At 38.3% G+C, this 20,594-nt stretch overlaps 1 protein-coding gene across 1 annotated transcript in view; it reads left to right on the forward strand.

Annotated features, from left to right (window-relative positions):
• Nucleotides 1-1,707: 1,707 nt before the first annotated feature.
• The window catches only part of LOC121383541 (hillarin-like), an 87,094-nt gene continuing 68,207 nt past the window's right edge, over nt 1,708-20,594 (forward strand). Inside the window, exon 1 of the mRNA XM_041513628.1 lies at nt 1,708-1,831. The gene's annotated coding sequence lies outside the window, so the exon portion shown is untranslated. The remainder of the gene's footprint in view (nt 1,832-20,594) is intronic.

Consider the following 20,594-nt stretch of genomic DNA (forward strand, 5'->3'; position numbering starts at 1 on the left):
ATTGTTACTGAAAATGTTCACAAACTGTGAAGAAACATCTCACAAATGAACAACAACAAATCGGATGTTGATTGTGCGAACCGTGCACGAGAAAACAAACCGAACCAAAATGATAACGGTCACGTGATATACCAACGTCTGTGACATTGAAATAGAAATATCCCATCTAAAAATAGATTGGACCTCGCTTGCTTAACGGTTTTTTCTCGACAACACGTCTTGTGAAAAAATGCAAAAAATGCATCTCGTGGTTTTACCAAAAAGCACTTCAGGTGAATGGAAATGTGTATTCTAAATAATAAAATGTAAGTAAAGTGCAATTTTATTTGTGAAAAATGGGGTTTAATAGCGAAAAACAACGCCGTAATGGTTAACAAATAAACGTAACTAGGGTGTGTCCCTTTAAAGGTCTTATCACAAAGGACTTAGTATCGTGTCTTAAATTTACGCAAGTAGATATAAAGTTAAAGTTTGTTTTGTTTAATGGCACCACTAAAGAGATTTATTAATTATCGACTATTGGATATCAAACATTTGGAAATTCAGACATGGGCCTATAGTTTTAGAGAGGAAACCCGCTACATTGTTTGCATTAGTACTAAGGGATCTTTTATATGCACTATCCCACAAACAGAACATACCACGGCCTTTGATATACCAGTCGTGATGTACGGGCTGGAACGAAAAATGGCCCAATGGACCCACTGACGGAGATCGATCCTTGACCGACCGCGCACCAGGCGCAGGCGTGCGCTTGTCGACTGGGCTACGTCCCGCCCCCAATGCCTACGTCAGAGTGATTCAGTTTCAAAATAATTTACGGATTTCATTTATCATGCCCGTAGGCCATCGGTTTACAGGCTGGTAGGTACTGGGTTCGGATCCCAGTCGAGGCATGGGATTTTTAATCGAGATACCGACTCCAAACCCTGAGTGAGTGCTCCGCAAGGCTCAATGGGTAGGTGTAAACCACTTGCACCGACCAGTGATCCATAACTGGTTCAACAAAGGCCATGGTTTGTGCTATCCTGCCTGTGGGAAGCGCAAATAAAAGATCCCTTGCTGCCTGTCGTAAAAAGAGTAGCCTATGTGGCGACAGCGGGTTTCCTCTAAAAACAGTGTCAGAATGACCATATGTTTGACGTCCAATAGCCGATGATAAGATAAAAAATCAATGTGCTCTAGCGGCGTCGTTAAATAAAACAAACTTTACTTTTATCATGCCCGTAGGAAACGGGGGGGGAAGGGTCTGTAACCCCCCCCCCACACACACACACACACACACAGTGGCACACATACTTTAGCACAAAACTCTGAAGGTTTTTTTTTGCCATCGGAAAGTGCCTTGTGCCCCCAGTAGAGTACCACCTCCCCCACTAGAGCCAGTTGTACTCTTCATCCTAATTTAATATCGTTCTTACGGGCCTGTTCATTGCGGGTACGGGGGTGGGGCGCCGGGTAACAAAAAAATATGTTCAATTCACGCGATTCCCCAATACTAACTAACCGCCCTCCTCTTCCTCCGCCCCATTTCTAGCCCTGGTCAAAGTAAAAGTATGCTTGGAATGCCCATGGCTCTGACTGAAAATACAAACAAACAGCTAGTAAACTTGGTTTATATTTGTTTGCGGTACTAATGTTTTGAGTAAAGTTTATCTCCCTTTGGTAAGCAATATTTTGTCATTCTACTGGAACGCTGTGAATTTAGGATCCAGCTCTGTGTTGTGCGCATCCCACTCCGCGCATGTGGACCATTCCCAGCAAAAACCCGGCGTCGCTTAGAGAGTTAACCTGACCCGATCCTTTTAATTTTACTCACTTACTTGTTCAGGTAAGTGCCATTTTAAGTTCTATTTTGCATAATCATGTTAGAGCACAGCACACGAGATGTCCGCATCAGTATTTAAAACAATACCGGTGTATAAACACTTACTTTCGGTTATTCGACAGCCGGTGCCCATGTTTGGGTAAGCCAAACGGGTTTCCGTGTCACTTTTACCGTAAACAATCGAGGCGTCATGTTTCAACGGAGTTACTTTCTGTTCGTTATGTTGCAATCAAGGTAATATACAAGACTGAAGCAGTGATGGTTAATGACTCGTGACTGGTATTATTGTTGTTATGTACTTTTAAAATTGTAATAATATTTTATCATTTCCAAGGCAGGTGCGAAAATATAATTAAATGTCGGAAGGTGTGGCGGGGTGGGGCTGGGGGGGGGGGGGAGTAAGGTAGGTTGTGATGGTGTTTCAGTTCTCATATTAGCATGTGAGATATACATAATAATTATCGAAATATAGCTAACTGAACAAGAAGTAACATTATATCTGACCATAATTTTATTTTAGATCCAGTTGGTAGAGGGCTTGCCTACAGTCCTTGCATTGTAGGATTGAACCCCCTCAGTAGACCCATTTTCTGATTGTTTTTCCTGTCCCAACCAGTGCACCACGACTGGTATATCAAAGACTTGTTAATACTGTCCTGTCAGTGGGGAAGTTTATTTTGTTTAATGACACCACTGGATTAATTAATCATCGGCTATTTGAAGCCAAAATAATGGTGCAAGAATATCCTGTCATTGACCTCAGTTGACAGTTTAACTAGAGGTTTGAAGGTGGGAGTAATTTGAGTAAACCTCTCGCCTATAAAAACATCTGATATGTGTAGACAAGGGCATGTTATGCTTCAGTGATTATTAAGTAGTTAACTTTTTAAGGAATGTTTGCGATGACAGACCTATGTAGAAGGTACTACAAGTCATCAGATTTTGGACCAGTTATATATTATGTGCAGCGTCGGTTGTATGGATGAGATTGATTTGGTTATTTCTGGTCCGGACTTAGTCACTGGCAAAGACAGAAACTATGCCTGGGATGGACAAATAGGTAACCTGACCTCACCTTAAAAAAACAGAGGGATGTGATTAATTAATCCCCTAACTTAGATTATGGGGAGCCATTTAAGATAACACTATGTTGATACCTTAAGTAACATACTAAGGGAACTAAAAACATTACTTTCCTTGAACTAGTCTCAGGGGAGTGTGAGTGATGGCTCCCCTTATATGTCTAGGTCTTGGCACCTTAAGTGGATGTGTATGTAGGTATACATGTAAATAATGTACAGGCGCATGCAATCTAATTAAAATTAGCTCCCCTATTACATGTGGATCTAAAGACAGCCAGTTGGAGCTCATGTCCACCAATCAAAACCTTACTTGCAGAATCCTGCCAGTGATTTAAAACTAACAACACTGCGTAGTCCCCAATGTCCAGGTAATATTTCGTCTGTAAATAATAATTTAAATATTGACCAATCACACTTCGCCTTTTATAACGTTATTTGGGAGCATACAAATTCTAAAAATATCGGGCGAGTCTATTTTAGTGGCCGCAGTACAGCGAACCATATCAATACGTACGGGGTGGGTTATCAGTCTTCAGTTTTACATTACAAATTATTTATTTTATAAAATAAAACATGTTTTAAGGCATTCGTAATTCACACAAAACATGTCGTATACCCTCAGGATAATTCGGAATGTTTTCAAATTATTTTTAAATCACTGGCAGGATTCTGCAAGTAAGGTTTTGATTGGTGGACATGAGCTCCAACTGGCTGTCTTTAGATCCACATGTAATAGTGGAGCTAATTTTAATTAGATTGAGGCGCATGTACCTTCCTACCTTACCTGTGGTTAGAAAAACTGGTGATTTAGTGGTTCAAGTTTTCGGCCTTAAAACTGGTGGACAGATTTTAAGGCCACTACACTAATGTCGTTCCCACTTATAAACATTAGTCCATGCTTGATTCTTTAGTGGATATAACTATTATAAGCTTGATAATAAATTTAAAATGAAAGACGGGGGGGGGGGGGGGGGGGGGGGGGGGGGGGGAACAGTATCCTTTAAAAACAGATAAAACAAAAACACAAAGTATCTATTGATGGGATTTGAACCAACTGCACCACAGAATATTCTTTATTTGTTTGTATGTATTTGTATACAAAAATCAACATCTGGATTGTTTCACCTTGGATTAATGGATTATGCCGCTGACCTTGGGCTACTGTACTGAAATGCCACCATTGATGAAAGTTGGTGACCTTGAAACTCCTTCTCCATGATGGCAGTCAACACTGAATTGATCAGCTATGTTCAGTGTACCAGTGGATAATCAACATGCATGGTGGTAACATTGCAGTTTTAAACAATCTACAAAATAGTGATCTGGATTAATCTTCTATGATGTTGACCTTGAATTAATGTCCAGACTATGCTTTGACTATTCAAAATGATAGTGACCTTGAATAATCCTCTATAGGAGATGGTGACTAGTTAATGGATTAATTACAACACAACCATTCTAAAAAACTATGATCTTTATTAATTGCCAGTGATGCATAAATTAATTAATGGAATTCAATTTATGCAATTATATTTAATAATTAATGGTGTTTCTACAATGTGACCTTGAATATTCATCTTCTTTGGTGATGATCTTGGATTAATGATCAACAAACTACTAATGTTAGTGACCTTGAACAATCATCCCCCATACTGGTAGCTTTGGATTAACAGATTGTACATGTATGTATACTAGTGACCTTGAGTAACCGTCAGACATGGGTTGTTGGACTGTACACTGTGTAATAAATCATCCATTATGACTTGTGTAACAAAAGTTGTGGTGTGTAATATCCTGTCTATGGGATGGTCATATATAATTTAAGATCTGTGCTGCCAAAAAAAGAGAAAAGAATAGCCTTTGTTGTGGTGGCAGCAGGTTTTCTCTCATGATCTGTGTGATCCTTAACCACATATGTTCATGTAAGGTATCTAATTAAAAATGTGTTGAGTGCATTGTTAAATAAAAAATTTCCTCTTTCCTCCGTGATGATAGCCATACATATAGATATATTAATCAGAGCCCTTTGAACAGTCATGTTGTACACACATGGTATATACGTGTGTATGGTTTTTGTATGTTCATCACTGACATCGGTGTAAAATCATTGCAAACTTACAACTCTCCATAATGGAAAACCTGGATCAATAGTCTACAGATCATTCATTTTGACCTAACAGTTTGCAAACTGCTTCATATGTGCATAAAATGTGTACTAGTCTAATCAGGTGCGTGCACAGAAATTTTATTTAGCAGGGATGGATGTCTAGACTAACTGCTAAAGCTTATGGGGGAGGGGGGGGGGGGGATTAGTCATGCTACCAGTGAAGATGTATTGTGAATAAAAGACGATGTACTTGAGCAGCCCTCCCCCGGCACATGTGTCTGGAAATACAGCATTACATGTATTATTTGGGCAGGATTTAGCTCAGTTGGTTGAGTGCTCGCGTGAGATGTTTGTGTTGTAGGATAAAACGACCTCAGTGGATCCATTCAGCTGATTGTTTTTTTTCTCTCGTTCAACCAGTGCACCACAACTGGACAAAGGCCGTGGTATGTGCTTGCCTGTCTGTGGGGAAAAAAGAGAAAATTTTGTGATATTCCACCTCCCCGCACCTGCTCCTGGGTTGGATTACACTATTAAGTATATATGCTATTCAGGTACTCCTGAATAAGAAGTGAAGGAAATGTGTCGTCGTCAGAAATTTGAAACTTCTCTGTCACATAATAAAATAGCTGTTTTCATTTAGATGCTTATGTTATGGTTCGCTGACTTGTCTTCAGTGGCATGCACGTATAATGTTGTTGACCTACATGTAGCTCTAATTCAGTTTTTGTATCTTTATGAATTGAAAAGGTGAGATACAGCTATTAAGTGACGGTGGTGGAAACATTAACTTTTGCATTAAAGTTTAACATTAGTTTTTTTTTTTTTACATCAGTTTCTCACAAACTATAAGTCTTAGGTCATTGAAACTTGGTTTATAGTTGCACCTAGGGATGTTCATCACAATGCATAAATATTTAGCAAATTATACAAGGTTTAAAAATTCTTTTTCATGCTTATTTTTGTAACCATCATTTGATAATAAAGTATTAAAACTGAATGCACAAATAACTAAATTCATCAGTAGCAATATGAAGTAGTTTTACAAGTTTAATAAGTCCTTTGGGATAATTAGAAAAATCTTAATTCTGTATTATATATACTACTCAAAAGAATTTCAGAGTGTATTAGATTGATGATGTAAACTACACCAAAAATTTAATTTATTGTTCCATATTTACAAAAAAACACAAATAAACGTCACTGTATACAAGAAAGTCACATGACATGCTGTCAAAGTTGAAGGTTGTCAAACATGGATTTTACACATTAGAACATTCGTTTAATAGTGTGTGAATCCACCCCTGGCGCGAATACACTCGACACATCGTTGCCTCATGCTGTTGATCAGACGTCTGAAGAACTCTTGGGGAATGGCCTGCCACTCTGCCATAAGAAGTTGACCCAGATCATGAAGGTTGGCCAGAGGGGCATGGTTATCCCGAACTCTCCTGCCTAATTCGTCCCAGGCGTGCTCTATTGGGGCCAAGTCAGGCGAATATGCTGGCCAATCCATCCTGGCGATACCTTGTTGTCTGAGAAAGTCCGTTACCACCCTGGCGCGGTGGGGTCTGGCATTGTCATCCTGCAGAACTGCCCCGCCGCCAATCTGCTGAAGGCCTGGGAGAACCAACGGCCGGATAATCTCATTCAGATAGCGGATTCCATTCAGATTGCCATCCACCACATAGAGGGGGGTCCTGTGGTGGATAGAGATGACGCTGCCACCACCGAACCGGTGACGTTGTCTAATGTTAACGTCAGCGAAGCGCTCCCCAGGACGTCTGTAGACACGAACCCAACCGTCGTTGAACTGGAGACTAAACCTGGACTCATCAGTGAACAACACTCGACCCCACTGAACACGTTGCCACCGCAGATGAAGCGTGCACCAGTGACGTCTGGCCGTTCTGTGACGTGGTAGGAGTGGTGGTCGAACAGCCTGGCGACGGCAGCGTAGATTATTGGCTCTCAGACGATTGCGTATGGTTTGATCAGACACTCGAGTTCCAGTCGCATTCCGCAGATTGTCACGTAATCGGTGTGCAGTGGTTGTGCGTTGACGTAGAGCCATATTGGTGATGTAGCGGTCCTCTCTATTTGTAGTGCTTCGGGGTCTTCCCGAACGTGGACGATTTCGAACAGAATTCGTTGCTTGGTACCTTTGCCACAGTCGGCCAACGACACTCTGACTGACACCAAGTCTCAGAGCAACATTTCTTTGCGTATTGCCATCCTGAAGCCAAGAAATAGCCCTTCCTCGATCTTTGATAGTCAGATGACGTTGTACCATTGTCGAATTTGGAGTGTGCACCGTACACGAACGCAAGCTCCAATTATACGGAAATTCAGCATTGGGAACATGGAATACACATGCAAAGCGTGCAAATGAAGCGCTTTGTGAAAAAGCAAGTTATGGGCACTTAGCAGACCTTTCGCTTTCGCCCTAATTTACGTGCAAATGTAAGCATGTTTTCGCCATTAGAACTAGTCGACAGTGTCAATGACAGTCGATTTTAATTCATTTATGGGTTGCTTAGACCCACTTTCGTCAAAATGGAACAATACCATGCGTGACATTATGGTCTAGCTAATATAATTGACATTCAGAAAATAATGTCGAAAATATCGTCTGACCCTTAAATTCTTTTGAGTAGTATATATTATGCATGGCTTGAGAAATATACTGACGTCCAAAAGAAACTATACCAAGAAAAACTTATTTAATTTCCTTTATAAGTTGGATAAGGAAAATAAAATGGTTTTATGGAATAAAATTGTGTTCCCGACATGCCCTAACACCACTCTCATGAATATATAATATTTTAAATATGCAGTATATTTTCTTTTTCTTCAGTAGTCCCTCAGAGAATTGGTATAGTTTCTTTTGGACATCAGTATACATACATGTATGCAAATAAAACATCTCACTTGATATTTTCCATATTACAAATCTATGCTCTACATCTCTATTAGTCATTTATACCAGCTGTTGACATGTCCTTCATGGACTGAAGCAATTAATGAAACATGGTACATGCATATAGTTGGCACTATACATACATGTTTAAGTGCATTGATTGTGGAACATTTTTTGTTAGGTAGAATTTAATACTAAAGCAGTTATGAATGGGGGGGGGGGGGGGGGGGCAGGAGTTAGCTCAGTCTGTTGAGTGCTCACTTGAGGTTCTTGCGTTGCAGGATTGAACCACATCAGTGGATCCATTCAACTGATTGGGTTTTTTTTCTTGTTCCAACCAGTGCACCATAACTGGTCAAAAGCTGTGGTATGTGTTTTCTTGTCTGTGGGAAAGTGCATATACAAGATCCCTTGCTGCATTAGGAAAAACGTAGCATGTTTCCTCTCATGACTTTTGTGTCAGAATTACCAAATGTTTGACATCCAATAACCAATGATTAATTAATCAATGTGCTCTAGTGGTGTCATTGAACAAAACCACTTTTAAACAAGCTTTTTTTTCAGGAATAATGGTGGTACATATATTATACACCTAGGACCTTTCTTCAACATTTTGTGATGGGCTATAGTTCAGTGGTAGAGCAGGGCTTCTAGATTATGGTAGCCCCACTCCCATGGCTAGTGATATTCAAGGTGGGGCTAGTAAATAACTACTATTGCTATGCCCGAAGGCTAGTGAAACTTTTTTGTCAAATGTTGCAGTTAAATATGAATAGCATTCCCCCAACCCCAAACTCCCAATGTTAGTGTTTTAAAGCTCTATCACCCTCTTTAGGTGACATATCTGATTATTATTAATTAGTAAAATTGTATTAACGTAGGGCTAGTAAATTTTTAATTGTGGCTAGTAAATTTTAAAAAATCACTGATCCCATGGCTAGTGGATTTTATAAAAATTCTAGAATCCCTGGGTAGAGTGATTACCTGAGGTGCTATAGGTTACAGGATTGATTGGCCTTAGTGTACTCATCATGTTTAAAATTCACGTATCTCTACCTTGATCATGACTGACACATCAAAGGAAATGCAAAGGCATATCAATGTAAATGATGCATTTGCTTTCCAGTCTTTGGGAAATTGCATGTAATAGATACCTTTGTGCTATGCTTTTTCTTTTTTTGAACTTGGTCGCAGCGAGTTAGACCAAGTTTTAACATGAACATGTTACTACTAGACACCAAAGAGCCAATGTACTATATAAGCTGTACTGAAGTGTTGTTAAACAAATATTCCTTTCCTTTCCTTAACTCGACATCATTTTAACAGGAAGTTAGTTGGTATGCACTTTATTTTATAGTTGACTTTTTTTTAAATTCATACTTACATGTATATGAATTTAATTGATATTGGAAAAAAAAATATTATGAGCAAAATATTGCAGTTGGTTGAAAATAATTATAATTGTATGTATTGTACATGTATTTAAAAACTGATTATTTTTAATGTTGACCTCGGGTCATCTAGAGGTAATCCCATCACTAGGTTTCACTGTACGTAGAGTGAAATTTTGATTTTAAATTCTTCACAGAATGACAGGGTACAAAGTTAATGTGGGAAATTAATCCTACCCAGTTAATGTACTGAAAGGTTGATTGCAAAATTTTGGAAGTACTACAACCAGGCAACAGTGAAAAGCCAGCTAAAATTTGTTAAAGTTAAAAGTTTGTTTTGTTTAACAACACCACTAGAGCTCATAGATTTATTTATCATCGGCTATTGGATGTAAAACCTTTGGTAATTTTGACATATAGTCTTAGAGAAAACCTGCTACATTGTTTAATTGGTAGCAAGCCTGAAGGGATCTTTTATATGCACCATCCCACAGACAGGATAGCACATACCACAACCTTTGTGATATACCAGTCATGGTACACTGGCTGGAGCAAGGGGGGAAAAAAGAAGAAAAAAGTATACCCCGGTATATATATATATATATATTTTAAGGGTCCTGTTAAAAAACGTACAGTATGCCAGCCGGGTTAGAAAACATGCTAATTTCATAACCTGCTTATTGGGGGTTTTCCGGTTTTATTTTATATATTCAGGAATGCACAGAATCATATATTCTTTTATTTTCATTGTTAGCTTTTGTGACAGATTTTATTGCTGAATGGCATTTTTTCATAGAGCAATAAATTTATATGCATGTGTGTAGCTTGCCATGAAGCTATCTATACATTAACGCTGAAAGCATTCACACATAGCAGGATAGAATACTGGCAACATGGTCCAGTAGTTAGTACAAAATGTGCTTCAAACATAAAAACTTAGAGCATTGACATAGATCCAGTATTTGCTATCTAGTGTCTGACTTCTAGGCACTACATGTATGTAGTATAGACCGGCCTCGGTGGTGTAGTGGTTAGGCCATCGGTCTACAGGCTGGTAGGTACTGGGTTCGGATCCCAGTCGAGGCATGGGATTTTTAATCCAGAGACCGACTCCAAACCCTGAGTGAGTGTTCCACAAGGCTCAATGGGTAGGTGTAAACCACTTGCACCGACCAGTGTTCCATAACTGGTTCAACAAAGGCCATGGTTTGTGCTATCCTGCCTGTGGGAAGCGCAAATAAAAGATCCCTTGCTGCTAATCGGAAGAGTAGCCCATGTAGTGGCGACAGCGGGTTTCCTCTCAAAATCTGTGTGGTCCTTAACCACATGTCTGATGACATATAACCGTAAATAAAATGTGTTGAGTGCATCGTTAAATAAAACTTTTTTTTTTTTTTTTTTTTTTTTTTTTTACTACATGTATGTAGAGGACTTTTTAAGCAGTAGCATTTAGAATAAACCAACCAATGTGCACCCTTGTTGCTTCCTACTGTCTGGTATGTTCATATAGCCTATTTAGTGTTTTCCCTAGCTTGTTTTAGCATGGTGCAGTACCATGCCTCAATAGTCTAACACCATTTTGCCTTAATCAGCACCATGCTGCCCTGAGATTAAACGAGCCTTTTTCAGTAATTAATTCTAAAATTGCCTTTATAAAACACAAAAAAAGGTATTATTAATTAATAAAATATGCCTTTTATATCTTTTGCCATTCATTTATTAAAGCAAGCACATAAATTACATTAATGTTTATTTTAATTAATTTTTGTGTATTTTTAATGAAAAACAAGTGTCCCAAAAATGGTAAAAATGCCCCAAAAGTGTTTGGTCTACCATGCCATTCCTAATTTCTAGGGCAATCACTTCTATTATAGTTCTCACACAACAGTGACGACACCCAAGGTGTTATTTCATACACCCTCTGGTTTGTGCCTTTTAGTTCTCACCCTTGTTGCCTCCTACTGTCTGGTATGTTCTTATAGCCTATTAGAGTTCTCACACAACAGTGACGTCACCCATGGTGTTATCTCTTACACCCACTGGTATGTACATGTAAATTTTGCCCAACAAAGATTGCACCCTTGTCAGGGCTTTGGATTATACTCGGTTAAAGTGATTTATAACGCATTGCTCACAACAACCACTCCCACATGCCTACTATCAAACCATGTTGGAAAGACATTTTGAACACTAAAATAGATTAAAATGATACAAAATATTCTTGAACATTTACATTGAAGCCTTTAGCAGATGGGGATTTAGTTTGTTTTTCCATACCCCCAATTGTTACTTGTGATAACCCCCAACCCCCCCCCCCCCCTAAAAACAAGAAGAAGAAACATGCTGTTCCAAAATTACTGAGATCATTATAGTCCCGTTTGTTTAGATTGTATGAAACCTAAAAACTTCTTCCTCTTTCCATTTTGTGATAATATACGTCCAAATACAATTTTTTTTATAGAAATAATGCATAAAAATTGCACCCTATAGTTTTTACAGAACTCTTGATGTGAAAAATACTTATTGAAATTAATGTGGCAGTTGTTTTTTTTATACATATTTGTGATAATTTTTGTCCAAATAATTTATATAGAAATTTTTATGGCATAAAAATTGCATCAGATACATTTGACAGAACTGTTGATGTGAAAACATACTTGTTGAAATTAATGTGGCAGCTGGGTTTTTTTTACACTTTAAAACATGTTAACTTCTAGATATGTCACCTAGCAGCTTTTTGTGTAAAATCTGAGCATTCCACCAAAATAGAATACTACTTTATGGTTCAGTGATTACAGTGTCCGTCTGGCAAACTGATTACCCTAGGTTCAATGGCTTAAGCTGTTGTTTCTTTGGGGAGTGATTAGGATGTACATGGACTTTGCCTTGAGTTTTATATCAAAATAACAAGATTGATAAAAGACAAAATACTAGTATAGTAAAAGTGTATCAACAAAATACAGTAAGGGAGAAAAGCATGGTGACCAGATAGGAAAATGTTTAAACAGATCACTTAATGCTAAGGTATTGGTAATTGAAGAGAATTTTATGGAGAATGATGTAACGTCAGCAGTATATGTATGCATGTACATGCACCTACAGCTTACTTTGAAAATCTATTAACTTTCTGTCCTAGACAGCTTATACATGTATGGTGAGTGAGTGAGTGAGTGAGTGAGTGAGAGAGAAGGAGAGGGAGAGAGGGAGGGAGAGAGAGAGAGAGAGACAGAGACAGAGACAGACAATGTAGTGGTACATCTTGCACTAAGCTGTGCAGTAGCCCAGGTGGTGTCACAGGAAATTTACCATAGGAGATTTTCAGGGCGGGGGTAAAGCAGAAAGAAAGAAATGTTTTATTTAACGACACACTCAACACATTTTATTTACAGTTATATGGTTAAGGACCACACAGATATTGAGAGAGGAAACCCACTATCGCCACTTCATGGGCTACTCTTTTTGATTAGCAGCAAGGGATCTTTTATATGCACCATCCCACAGACAGGGTAGTACATTGCCTTTGATATACCAGTCGTGGTGCACTGGCTGGAACGAGAAATAGCCCAATGGGCCCACCATGCATTAAGTGAGTGCTTTACCACTGGGCTACATCCTGCCCCGGGTAAAACAGGTACCAAGATAATAAACACAACAGCCAGATGTATATCATGTACACGGCTTAACTTGGATGTCTTAACCATTGCAACCAGTAACATAACCACCACCACCACCCCAAGAAAAGAAAGAAAACCCCAACAAAACCAAAAGCTAGCAAAACACAAATAAAACGTAAAAACACACAACAACAAACAACAAACAAACAAAATGAAAACAAATAACTTTGACTTCTGTGGACTGGATTTTGTTGTTCCATTTTGTATCATCTTTTCTTTTTTTTCAATTTATGCTTATACCCATTTTAGATTAAAAAATTGTCCTAATAATTAAACTCTTTGTTAAATTCATATATATATAATACTAATTGATTGTGTAATTGAAAGTTGATTGGTTTATGCAACCAGCCTCTTTGGCATCGTGGTTAAGCTATCAGTCATACGGCTGGTAGGTACAGGGTTCGCAGCCCGGTACTGACTCCCACCCAGAGCGAGTTTTAACAACTCAATGGGTAGGTGTAAGGCCACTACACCCTCTTCTCTCTCACTAACCACTAACAATTAACAACTAACCCAACTGTCCTGGACGGCCAGCACAGATAGCTGAGGTATGTGCCCAAGACAGTGTGCTTGAACTTTAGTTGGATATAAGCACGAAAAGAAGTTGAAATGAATAGTTTATGCAGACCAATTATGATTGATGATGAAATGCCAACCAATTCCCAACACTAGTTAATGGATGGTGAGTGAGGTCAGTGTAGTGTCCTTATACATCCTGGTGACTGGGTTTGCACAATGTGAATGGATATACAGTTAAATTTACTGTTAGCAAATGCATCTACCAGTATATCGGCCTCGGTGGTGTCGTGGCAGGCCATTGGTCTACAGGCTGGTAGGTACTGGGTTCGGATCCCAGTCGAGGCATGGAATTTTTAATCCAGATACCGACTCCAAACCCTGAGTGAGTGCTCCGCTAGGCTCAGTGGGTAGGTGTAAACCACTTGCACCGACCAGTGATCCATAACTGGTTCAACAAAGGCCATGGTTTGTGCTATCCTGTCTGTGTGAAGCGCAAATAAAAGATCCCTTGCTGCCTGTCGTAAAAGAGTAGCCTGTGTGGCGACAGCGGGTTTCCTCTATAAAAAAAAATCTGTGTGATCCTTAACCATATGTCTGACGCCATATAACTGTAAATAAAATGTGTTGAGTGCGTCGTTAAATAAAACACTTCTTCCTTTTTGTTTTCTACCGGTATATATATGTGGGGGCTGGACGTAGCCCAATGATCAAGTGCACGCCTGATCAATCCCCGTCAGTGAGCTTATTGGGCTATTTCTAGTCCCAGCCAGTGCACCATGACTGGTATATCAAAGGTCATGGTATGTGCTATCCTGTCTGTGGGATGGTGCATATAAAAGATCCCTTGCTATTAATGGGAAAAGGCCTCCCAATAGGCAAGGTTCCAGTATATGCTATAATTTGGCAAACTAAGTCAAACTTATTCAAATGGCTCAACTGTTCCAAATTAGGCACCAAATTACTTTATGAAAACTTCACAATCTTTATATTTTGGACTTAATCTTATGGGACATTCTGATTCAAAATTTAATAACCCCCATGTGCCCTCACCAATTATTGAACCTGTTCGGGCTGCTGGTGCTCTCTTGCACTCACGGTCCATCCTCCCACCCACCCCAAACCCATTTCTGTCCTGGATGGAGGAACCGGCATGGGTCGACACCTGTGCCCATGACAGGCATGCACTACAACAGCTTGCTCTGAATGTGCATGTTAAGCCCTATTACATGACCTGACTTAATGGGAAAAATGTAGCAGGTTTCCTCAGTAAGACTGTACGTAAAAATTACTAAATGTTTGACATCCAATAGCCGATGATTAATAAATCAATGTGCTCTAATGGTGTTGTTAAACAAAACAAACTTTAATGAAAAAATGTAGCAGGTGAGGTTTCCTCTGTAAGACTATTTGTCAAAATTACCAAATGTACGTACCAAATTCAATAAATCAATGTGTTTTAGTGGTGTCGTTGAACAAAAACTTTAACTTTAATGGAAAATTTAACAGGTTTCCTCTGTAACTAGTGTAAGACTATATATCAAAATTACCAAATGTTTGACATTCAGTAGCCAATGATTAATAAATCAATGTGTTCTAGTGATATCATAAAACAAAACAAACTTTAACTAATATATATATATATATACAAACTGTATGTACATTCACCAGCAATGTGTTACTCATCAGTTATTGGCAACACCTTACGCCCCCAGTCTGGACTGCTGGAGGCCTTAATGCGATTGGTACAGGGATGTCATTGTAGGCATGTGTAACTAATATTTCTCTTTTGTGAGACATTTCACTGCTGGGTGTGAATAACTTCATGTGACAGAAACAGATCTGAAGTACAAACTTGTATAATGTATTTTCAAGGTCATTGTGCTGGGGTTTGTTTGAAAGCCAAGGCAATATACAGTTAATTTGTATAAGATAAATGGCTAGCAATTTTGTGAATGAAATAAACTGGTGTGTAACACATTCCAAAACAGTACATACATATTTAAAGGTCAAATATTGTACTAGTAGGTGCACTGTACAGTTTGTAAATAAAAGACGAAAATATTTGTTTAGCAACACCTCAGCACATTTTAAAACCAAAGCTATTTCAAATATTTGTTATCTAACTTACTGAAATTATATATTGAAAGGAATAACCGTTTACTGTCAAATAACCTGGGATTTTTTATTAGCATTTTCCACACAGTACATCCCATACCATGTCCTTTGTTATACCAGATACATATTGGGTGCTGGTTAGGACGGGAGGAGGCCCATATCTAGGGCTTTGTTGTTTTATTAACCACAATATGGAGTGGCATTATCAATTGAAGTTTTTAAAAAAAGAAGTAAAAAGTACCACTTTTTATTTTACATTGGCATGTCATGCTTTCGATTTTTTTTTTTTTTTTACCAATTTTATTGAACGGATAATAAATTTCACACAGCCCATAAAATGCTTTAGCTATGCAGAACTTCACAGTTACTTCAAAGCGCTGTATAGCACATTGATTGAATTTTAAATTACTGGTTCCATTAGTCTCACGAGGAATACATAAATATTACATGTACATGTATACAGATACATATATGTGTACTTGTAAAGAATGACCGGCATTCGCTACTTGTCTGTTCCAGAACCATAAACTAGAGCTTAATGTACTGTGGAGGCAACCCTTTCTGACAGCTTATTATTTTCAGATTCGTATTACTTTGAAAACGATGTTTTTATTGTCTGTTCCACCAGTACGGGTTAGCATGACTAGCAAGCGTTGCAGTTTGCACTGACTTGCGTTCTCACACTCACTCTCAGGGTGAAGAAACAACCAAATTTAGCCAGCAAATTCTTGTCTTGGCCTGCAGAAGGCCTGCGAATCCATTACATGGTAATCGTAGATGTGTTACCGGTGGGCTTGAGTGAAACAATGCAGGAGAAATTACTCCATTTTTTTCAATGTTTAAAGTAATTTCTTTGAAGATGAGGTTGGATGAACCACGTGTTTGCTGTATAAATACACATGTACAATGCTAACTGTAGAAATGTGCAAAATTGGCCAGTTGCAAATTTTAAATACATGTGGCAAATTTTGTGTTAATTTTGTGAAATGATTTTATGCAGTTATCAATATTTCAGGGCTCAAAATATTGGTCTGCAAAATGCGAAAAGCAGTCCATTTTTTTTTTTTAGCTAGCTGGTGAAATAAAAATGCACCTGTTGAAATTATTTTAAAAAATCGCAGGTCATTTTTCAGGAGACAGATGTATGTATGATCATATCATCTTTTATTTAGCTGAGGCTGAGCTCATGATTCGCTTATATTTAAATTTTATAATGCTCTAGAATACATCTCAGAGGTCCTAATTTTCCACACATTGAGCAGGGTTTCTGCCATAGGTTAAAACAGGTATGGTGCCATACTCCAAAAAATTTGCAGACTTTTTGACAAAATTAATTACTCTTTTCCTAACCCTAAACATAACCAATTTTCTTTTTGGGCTAGGCCCCCCCACCCCTCCAACCCCCCATACCCCCTGTTGACTGTGATTGCATTCAATTCGATAGCACCATACCTAAAAATTTCTTTCTGGCAGAAACACTACTGTCCCCAATCCTCCACTCGCCCTGTGCTGTCTTATTTTCGATAGACCCTAGTTTTCCTCAGCAGGCCATATTTTAATTTTTTCTTGCCTGCTATTTAAAAAATATAACAGCAGTATTGATAATTTGGCGAAATGTTCTGCTTAACTCACCCCGAGCTTGCCCTGTATGTGTGTGTGCGAGAGAGAGCGAGAGAGAGAGCATTAAGTACGTTTGTAGATCTCTATACATGCATGTATTTTAAAAATATGTGTGAACACAGGTTATCTAATGAACTAGATTTTTGAAGGACATAAAGATTGCTTGGTGATTATCAGTAGGAACAGCAGAGGTTTTAACTACCAACTATATTAACCAATCAGGGATAAACTTTCCAGTGCATATCACAAGGTTATCAGCATGCATGAATAATGTAAAAGTAAGAATATTCAGTCAGGAAGTATTTATTTGTAATTCTATACCCCGAATATTAAGTAGGTGACGAAAAATCACAGGCAGACACCTATTAATGACATCCCTGTATTCCCCGACTTAAAATGCCCAATAAATAATGGCATATTGTCATACATTTAAGTACAGGTATAGAGTTTGATCTAAACTAATGGTTTCTGGGGTTTAACCCTGTACCTAGTTGACCCAGTTTGTATAATTAGTTGACCCAGTGTATTGTAAGATTGATTCTCCCCTTGGTGGATCCATTTGGGTTTTACTGTTACAACCAGTTCCCCATGACTAGTATATCAAAGCCATACTGATAGTATTGTTCTCACTATCTAGACCCAAGTATCACAATAATCATATGTCAGACACCACAAAGACGTAGCCCAGTGATGAAGTGCTCTCTTGATGCGTTGTTGGTTTGGGATCGATCCCTGTTGGTGGGCCCATTGGGCTATTTCTCGCTCCAGCCAGTGTTCCATGACTGGTATATCAAAGGCCGTGGTATGTGTTGTCCTGTCTGTGGGATGGTGCATATAAAAGATCCCTTGTTGCTAATCGAAAAGAGTAGTGCATGAAGTGGTGACAGCAGGTTTCCTCTCAATATCTGTGTGTTTCTTAACCATATGTCCGACGCCAAATCACTGTAAATAAAATGTGTTGAGTGCATCATTAAATAAAACATTTCCTTCCTTCCTTCCACAATTCTTGTGAGTAGAGCTTAGCCCAGTGGTGAAGTATTTGCCTGATGTGTGGTCAGTCTAGGATCAATCCCCGTCCGTGAACCCATTGGGATATTTCTTGTAACAACAGTGACATGTGATCTTGTGGTGTCGTTAAGCAAAACAAAAACGTAATGTTTGTTGTAACAAAAGCTGTGGTAGGTTATTATCCTGTCTGTGGGATACTGCAGGTTTCCTCTTTGATTATCAATGTGGTTCTTAACCATATGTCTGCACCATATTTGTTCCTTCCTTCCAAAAGTGATAGAAATAAGCAGAATTTTTCATTGGTCCAATGGACAAGTACATTTAGAAATCTTCTTGTCCACCAATATTTTTATTTGTGCAAATAAATGTTTTGTTTTATTCAAGTACAAGGACCTATTTTTGATTGCTCAAAAATTAAACTGCATTAACAAATTTTACTTGCCCACTGAACAACCATTGAGGTACATTTTGCTTGTCCGAGCAGATTTTTTACTTGTCAGGACAAACAGACAAGTGTTTATTTCGAACACTGTTCGTTACTACTGTTTGAGCTCCGCGTTTTAACTTTAAACCATCACAGATTGCTACTGTTATTAAATGTCATACAGCTTCTGGGCTTTAAAAAATAACCTGATGGAACCCACATGCATTTTGAAATAATGTTTTTTCTTAATCACTGGCTCAGAACATGACACACTAAATTGTGAATGGCAGTTATTAATTACTGGGCATCCATCAAACTTTGTTACAGTGGCATCTGCGGGGTGCAGGGAGATGATCTAGTCAGCTGAGGAAATGAATTGCCTCGGCAATCATGTTAAGTGATTGATTACACTGAAATAATGAATTGACTGTATAACTACTTGTACACATACATGCCCTTGTTCATTAATTAATAACTAATTCACGTCCTGCTTTTTTACAACACAGGGCTTCTAGATTATGGTAGCCCCACTCCCATGCCTAGTAATATTCAATGTTGGGCAACTACTGCCATTTCCAACGGCTAGTGAAAAATAAAGAAGACAAATGTTGCAGTTTAAGTCGATTTTGTAAATATAAATATCCTGCCCACCCCACAATGATAGTTTTTTAAAGCTTTATCTCCCCCTTTAGGTGACATATCTGATTATTACTATTATTTAGTAAAATTGTATTAAATTAAAATACAGTAGGGCTAGTGAATTTTTAATCGTGGCTAGTAAATTTTTAAAATCACTGATCCCATGGCTAGTGGATTTAAAAAAAATTCTAGAATCCCTGCAACATGTATGTTATTTAGTTTGTTTTGTCATTTTTATATTCCTTCTAGCTTTTAATAAATTTTTATAAAAGGTATGAATGTATTTGTATGTACAGTCATATTGGTATTGGAAACACTAAAGGAAGTACTTGTATGATTCATTAAGATATTTTCCAGTTAAATACAGTTACTTCTGATTAGTAATTACATGCACATGTGCGTATGTTGATGGTTTTGAAAAGAAAGAAATGTTTTATTTAATGACTCACTCAACACATTTATATTTACGGTTATATGGCGTTGGACATTTGGTTAAGGACCACACAGATATTGAGAGACGAAACCTGCTGTCGCCACTTCATGGGCTACTCTTTTCGATTAGCAGCAAGGGATCTTTTATATGCACCACCCCACAGACAGGGTAGTACATACCACAGCCTTTGATATACCAGTCGTGAGAAATAGCCCAATGGGCCCACCGACGGGGATCGATCCAACAACGACCACACATCGAGCGAGCGCTGTACCACTGGGCTACGTCCTGCCTGTTGATGGTTTTGGATGTCTGTGTATTATTTTTAAACATGTGGCTGTGCAGTTAGTAGAGATGGATGGTTACGTGAAAAACACAAAACAAAAAACATCTGCAAACCAGAATAAATAAAACCAAAACTGAACAAATCAACCCCTCTCCCCACCCAATAAATACCCAAACAAGTTTCAAGAAGGAAATATTAATGCTTCCCCAAAACAAGCAATAATGTGTGCACAGCACATATCAAAGCCTTTTACCTTGTACATAAATTGTAACTCTGTAAGCCAAATTTTTGCTAGGGTGTGGAATTTTATCATCATTTTACAGGAATGCATTGAGAGTGACTTGACAGTGAATTATAAAACCACGCCCCCTATTTTACCTTAACTGTAATAGTATATTCTAGACGGTGAAAAAACAAAAGTACAGATGGTTTTTTGTCCCCAACCAATATCTGCAGAATCTGCTATTTTTCACACTGAGTACAAAGTGTTCACACTGTTGGGCTATATATAACCAGTTTTTCTCGTACCTCTCTCTTACAATAAGTTT

The sequence above is a fragment of the Gigantopelta aegis genome, chromosome 10 (assembly GCF_016097555.1).
Source record: "Gigantopelta aegis isolate Gae_Host chromosome 10, Gae_host_genome, whole genome shotgun sequence".
NCBI lineage: Eukaryota > Metazoa > Mollusca > Gastropoda > Neomphalida > Peltospiridae > Gigantopelta > Gigantopelta aegis.